This window comes from Pelophylax lessonae (genome assembly GCF_965119305.1).
Source record: "Pelophylax lessonae genome assembly, chromosome: 7".
Classification (NCBI taxonomy): domain Eukaryota; kingdom Metazoa; phylum Chordata; class Amphibia; order Anura; family Ranidae; genus Pelophylax; species Pelophylax lessonae.
Window position 1 is genome coordinate 89,320,642 of NC_138774.1, and position 7,009 is coordinate 89,327,650.

Sequence of the window (7,009 nt, forward strand, 5' to 3'; positions counted from 1 at the left end):
CACACAGCGCGAAGGCCGGACAAGGAGGGACAGTTGCCGATGCATGGATGTGTTTATGGGCTTCAGAGACAGCATCCCATGTTGAATTAGGCATGCATGGCTGCACCCTTCCTCCTCTGGGTGCATGGCAAGGCACGGCCCTTAAGGCCCTTCAAAATCCTCAGCACCAAGCCCATGATGCTCTTAATCCGGCCCTGGTCCTCCTCCACCGCCGCTTCCACCTACACCGCCCATAGGTGTGCGCAGCCTATTGCATTAAGGTGTGCACCCCAAAGTTGAAATACACATGCATGTGTTTGCCAGCAGGGAGAGTAATGCATCGGGGCCATGTACCTGTAGGCAAAGAGAAATAGAGCAGAGCAGGTCCGAGGGAGATCTTTCCCATCTCCTCACTGGCAATGCTATGTGCCCTAGGTGATTAGGGTGTGCCCAGGCACACCCGGCACACCCTGTGCGCATGCCTATGTCACCGCCACATCCACCACCACCTCAACCTCCCTCCTACTCCATATGGGCCTCGTCCTTCAGAGATGAAGAAGAACATTGTTTTATTTTTCTGTTTTCTTTTGTTGTTTTAAGTTATTTCCCTATCCACATTTGTTTGCAGAGCACTTGCCTTGCTCTTAATTACGTTTTGCTGCCATTTGCAGCACTCTAGCCCTTTCCTTTGGTGTTTTAGAGCCATTTTAGTGCCTTAAAGTTCGGGTCCCCATTGACTTCAATGGGGTTCGGTGTCCGGGAAAAGTTCGGTAAAAGTCCGGGACACAGACCCGGACTTTTTTTTAAAGTTCGGCCGAACCCGTCGAACACGGACATCTAGGTGTCCGCTCAACCCTAATTATGACTGTATTTCATGAGTCAATGAACAATTTACATTGGATTTGGGAGGTGGTGGGCAAACTCAGCCACTTCAAAGAAGAGTCAAAACCAGGAGTGTAACAATAGCCATAGCAGCCCCTGTGCCTACAATTGGGCCTGGGGGTGGCTGGCTAAAAAGGCTATTGAGGCAAAATAAACTGTGAAGTCTCTAATCTAGAGGAGCAGATGCCGAAAGTACAGAAGTCTTAAAGTGTTACTAAAACCAGGATCCTGCATTCACTATATCTGGTCTCCCACAGGACACAGAACATGGAAATGCAATTATGTTAGTAAATAGGAATTGCTAAATACCTTTTCTCATCAGCATTATATAGCAGTCTTGTGACTTCTATCAGTGTCTGGTTAAAACTTGTAGGAGGAGTTTTCATTCTCCTCTGATGGTCCTATGAGGCTGCATGACCCATGACCCTCTATCTGTACAGTGCTGATTGGCCCTGTGCTGATCACATGCACCCTTCCAAGAAAAACAAAAAACTCTCTAGCAATACACACCAAAGTGAGCATGTGCAGAGTGCCTACTAGGGATCTGTGCTATCAGGAGATGGACTGGGGGCTGTGGAAGGGAGGGAATCAGAAAAGACAGGATCCAACAACTTTCTTACTCAATATGCAGGATTAACCCCTTAGGTTCCACAATGAGTATAACAGGCATGCTTTACTGCATATACAGACTGATTTTACTGTTCTGGATTTAGTAACACTTTAAGGCCTGTTCACACTGCAGTGACCTGCCTTTTACTGCACTAGAAGAACGCTGGTCACCGCAATGTGTTTCTATGTGTCTTGTTCACACCACAACACTGGTGTCATGTGCAGTGCGTTGCGTTGTGTTAAAATGCTACATGTATGCATTTTAATCCAATTCAATGCACATAAATACATGTAAATGCACATCAACGCACTGCAAATCTATTGAGAAAAAAAAAACTTTTTATTATTTTGACTTCTACAAGGACCAACAGCAAATTACCATGCATAAAAATGCATGTTAACATACATTACAATATGCGGCAATGCATATTAAAATGCATATTTAAATGGAAGGCAATGGGCATCCATTCTTCAAAATCAAAATCAACAAATAGCCTAACAGACATTGTACAAAGGAAGACCCCTGTGATGGGGAGGGGGGGGAGGGATAAAGTGCAAATAGGACCATGACACAGTGTCAAATGCTTTTTTAATGTCCAATAAAAGAAAGCGGGAGGGGATGCTAGAGGAACTCTTCGGTGAATGTTGTCAGGTTGATGGACAGGGATAAACCCTACTTGCACGTGGTGGATAAGGTTTCCATTAAATTTGTTTAACCGGGAAACAAGAAACTTAGCCAGAAGCCTAATGTCTAAGTTCAAGAGTGAGATAGGGTGATAGTTCGTCCAAGTAGTGTCATCGGCATGGGGTTTGGGGAGCATGAAAATGATCGCGGTCAGGGTTTCCTGCATACAGTATTTTCCTTTAAAAAGAGAGTGAAAGGCATTGGCCAAAACAGGGGACAGGGGCTCAGAGAATGTTAAAAAAGTATAGGGTAGAGAACCTGTCAGGCAGGGCCGGCCTTAGGTGTTCAGGTGCCCTGTGCGAGCTAATCTTGTGGTGCCCCCCCCCCATCCTCACCCCTCGCCCCCTGGTAACCTAAACATACACAAAGAGGAAAATAATATTTGTAACAAATAAGAGAGAGATGCAGGGGCTGCAGGCATGGTACAGGAGATGCAGGGGCTGCGGGCATGGTGCAGGAGATGCAGAGGCTGTGGTCATGATGCAGGAGCTGCGGGCATGGTGAAGGGTTTCAGGGGCTGTGGGCATGGTGCAGGAGATGCAGGGGCTGCGGACATGGTACAGGAGATGCAGGGGCTGCGGGCATGGTGCAGGAGATGCAGAGGCTGCGGGCATAATGTAGAAGATTTAAGGGCTGCAGGCATGGTACAGGAGATGCAGGGGCCACGGGCAGGGTGCAGAAAATGCAGGGGCTGCAGACATGGAGTAGGAGATGCAGGGCTGTGGGCATGATGCAGGGCTGTGGGCATGGTACATGCAGGGCTGTGGGCATGGTACAGGAGAGGCAGTGCTGCAGGCATAGTATAGAAGATTCAGAGGCTGCGGGCATGGTGCAGGAGATGCAGGGGCTGGGGGCATGGTACAGGAGATGCAGGGGCTGCAGGCATGGTGCAGGAGATGCAGAGGCTGTGGGCATGATGCAGGGGCTGCAGGCATGGTGCAGGAGATGCAGGGGCTGTGGGCATGATGCAGGGGCTGTGGGCATGGTGCAGGAGATGCAGGGGCTGCGGGCATGGTGCAGGAGATGTAGGGGCCACGGGAATGTGTAGTTGATGCAAGGACTGCAGGCATGGTGTAGGAGATGCCTTACATTTAAAAATGGCGCCGCCCGGTGCCAACACGTCACCGTGCAAGCCGCGTCTGCCTGAGAAAAGCCAAGCATGTACGGGCTTCCCTGAGCGGTGGCAGCGCATGCTCAGTGTACCTTTCGGGCCAGCCATGGCCATTTTTTTCCCGGTGCGTTGTCTTCAGCCAGCCCCATCTTCAGACAGTCCTGCTGTGACTCATCCTGGCTGTGAGTAACTGACTGCTGCGAGCTGTGATGGCTGCACGGCGCCCCTGTTGCCCATGGCGCCCTGTGCGGTCGCACAGCTTGCACATCCCAAAGGCCAACCCTACTGTGAGGTCCTGATATATTATTCAATTTCAACTCTTTAATGGCGCTGGACACTTTGTTGGCTGAGATAAGACCCTCTTGCTTTTCTTGCTGTGATTGAGATAGCATCGGGAGAGATATGCGAGAGAAGTCTTTGGCCATAGAGAGATTTAATTTGCTCCCCAGTGAGTATAAGGTAGCAAGATGTGACCTAAACTCACAAAATTTTTTAACTGGGTTGCTGGAATAGGTGTCTCTGGACACCTTGAGGCGAATGGGTTTAGAGGGTTTGTGAAGTGACTTAAGTGTACGTTCCAGTAGAGTGTCTGGTTTGTTAAATTTAATATAGTCATTGTAACGAGATCGCCTCAGGGTTTTGTCGTCTGATTCTGTGAGGAACAGGTCAAATTCAGCCTAGCTTTGTCTAGTTTGAGTTTTGATGTCGGGGTAGGATTATTTTGAAACGCCGCATAGCAGGCGTTAAAGTCCAACTCTAGCTTGTGGCAAAGGGCTTTGCTTTCACGATTAAAGAGTGCTACTTGTCATAAGCAAGCACCACGGAGTACTAGTTTGTGTGCTTCCCACAGAGTAAGCGGAGACACATCTGGGGTGGTATTATGTGTTAGGTACTTTTTAAGGGCAAGTTCGATATCTAGCCAATGGGATAGATTCTTTAATAAAGAGTCGTTAAAGTGATGTAAAGTCTTGTTTTTTTTAATAACAAACATGGTATACTTACCTACTCTGTGCAGTTGGTTTTACACAGAGCAGCTCGGATCCTCCTCTTCTCGGGTGCCTCGTTGCTGAACCAGGCCCCTCCCTCTTGTTGAATGCCCCCACAGCAAGCAGCTTGCTATGGGGGCACCCAAGCCAAGCTGCAGCTTCATGTGTCCACTCAGACACAGAGCTGATGTTTGGCCCCTCTCTCTCCTGATTGGCTAACGGACTTTAATTGACAGCCATGGGAGCCAATGGTCCCAGCCAATTTGGAGGGAGAGTCCCAGACGGCTGAGGCACTTGTGGACATCGCTGGACAGAGATGGACCTCAGGTAAGTATTAAGGGGTTCTGGGGAGGCTGCTACACCCAGAAGGTTTTTTATCTTATTGCAAAGAATGCATTACGATAAAACATTTTCTGACTTTACTACTCCTTTAAGACACCAGGAAGGGTCACGGCTTTAGGGATAGGGGATGCTATGACAGTGCATACTGCATTATGGTGAGACCAGGTGATGGGTGTGATTGTAAATGCCAACATTTCAGTCACCATACTAATAGTTAAAAACACGTTGTCAATACATGAGAACGACTTGTGGGGGTGCGAGTAGTATGTGTAACATTGTTTGTTTGGGGTTATCTCCCGCTATGAGTCTACAAGGTTATGTTTTGCGAGGAGTTGTGAGAAAGACAGTTTAGTGGGGCTGACAGAATGGGAAACTGGGGATTTTTCAAGAAAGGGAAAAAGGACGTGGAATGAATCTCTACATAATTTGACTGTAGAAGATGTGAAAGAAAGGGTGTAGGTCATTTGTTCAGGGCCTAATATGACACTATTGTAGCAGCAGAATCTAGTACAGTATCTAGTATCAAGTATCGACCCTCTGGGTCCTTGATCTGGTTTGAGAGTATAAATGGGGATGTGCGAGGAAAGGCTATAAGGATACGGTGTTGCTTAGTTGAGGCAGAGACTGTGTATACTTGGGGGTACAGTGAGCTGAAGAAGTTGGGAGTGGATTGCGTCGTGAAGTGGGTCTCTTGAAAGCACAATATGTGTGCTTTCATAGAGGCGAAGAAATGGAAGGCCATGGTGCGCTTGTGTGGTATATTGAATCCCTGAACATTTAGGGATAGTATATTTAAGGGGGCCATGGCACTGTTGGTTTGCAAAATAGGGCCTCTGACCGCCTACAGTGGTACTGGGGGCACCTACTTTCGGGGGGGGGGGGATTTTAAGGAAAGATGACCGAAAGGGAGGAGAAAAAGAAGGGGAAAGATCAGGGAGGACATCATGAAAGCAATCAAGAGATGTAAGACATGTACAGGGTAGCGAGTTGGGAGCGCAGGGAACATTCCTGGAGGGTCCAGAAAACCACATGTTAATAAGCATTATTGCTCGAGTGAGACCCTTGGTTCCGAATACTCTGAGGGGGGACCTCGCAAAGGAACCCAATTGGAGTCATATGAACTAGAGTGTATGAAAGTGGTAGGGTAAGTGTAAATAACTAACTGACACCAATAGAGAGCATGCATTAGTGTATGTGACGCAATAACATTTGCAAAGATGTGAAAGAAAACCTGAGTCTTACCAGGAGAGAAAGTAAGGCAGGAAAGATCTGTGGGTCCAGATGCCTGCCTACTCCAAACTTGGTGCAGGGATAAGGGCTCACCACGTTGATGTGCAGTCGAAACTGGAAGAAGGGCACTGTTCAGAGTTTCACATTACCTTGGGACAGGACATAGAACCCGCAAACATAAAAGGAGTATAATACTTGCTGGTAGGGTGGAATCCATAGGGCGACCCAAGATAAGGGATGAGCGACTGGTAAGGGTTGGTGGCAATTACCAGGTTCTTAAGGTGTGAACCATGTGTTACCAAAACTGCCAGTCCATTGAGTCTTCAGGTTCTGGAGCTGGAAAGATGAAGCGTCCTTGCTAGTATGAGCTTCAGTGACCATTATTCCATGAGGGGGTTCTGCCAAGTGTAGGTCTTGAGGGGTGTTCTGAAGGTCTTTAGCAGGGCCACAGACATGTTTGGACCCTTAATAGGTGAAACACACTGAAAAGGGGAAGCCTTGCTGGTAGGAGATTTGATGACGCTGCAGTATTTGAAGCAGGGGCTTCAATGCCCATCGTTTGGTGATTGTTAGTTGAAACAGATCAGCAAAGATTTGATAGTTGTGACTTTGGAAGGTCAGAAATTCTTTCCCTATAGCAGCGGCCAGAAGCTGCTCCTTCGCCTGGTAGTAATGAAATTTGACATCATAGGGTGGGCCCCTTTTTAGGTGCCAAGGCTCTATAGACTCTGTCCATTTCCAGGCGTTCCACTGGGACAGCCGGTCTTAGTTCATGGAACAGGGCCATCATTGTAACTTGTAAGTCAATCACAGATTAGGGGGTGCCTCTTATACGTCAATTAGAGCGTCTCGCTTGATTTTCATAGTCCTCCAGCCAAGACAGCAGCACCAGGTTTTCTTCTTTAGAGGTTTTCAAGCCTTCAGTACTGTCGCACTTTGAATGACAATTGCGTGGGCATGTTACCCATACAAAATTTTCATCATTTTTTTTTAACACAAATAGAGCTGCTTTCTTATGGTGATATTTAATCACCACTGGGTTTTTTTATTTATTTTTTCTAAACTAGCGATAAAATACCGAACATTTTGAAAAAACAAACATTTTTTATAGTTTGTTATAAAATTTTGCAAACAGCTCATTTTTCTCCTTCTCTAACAGGCACTGATGAGGCTGCACTGATAGGC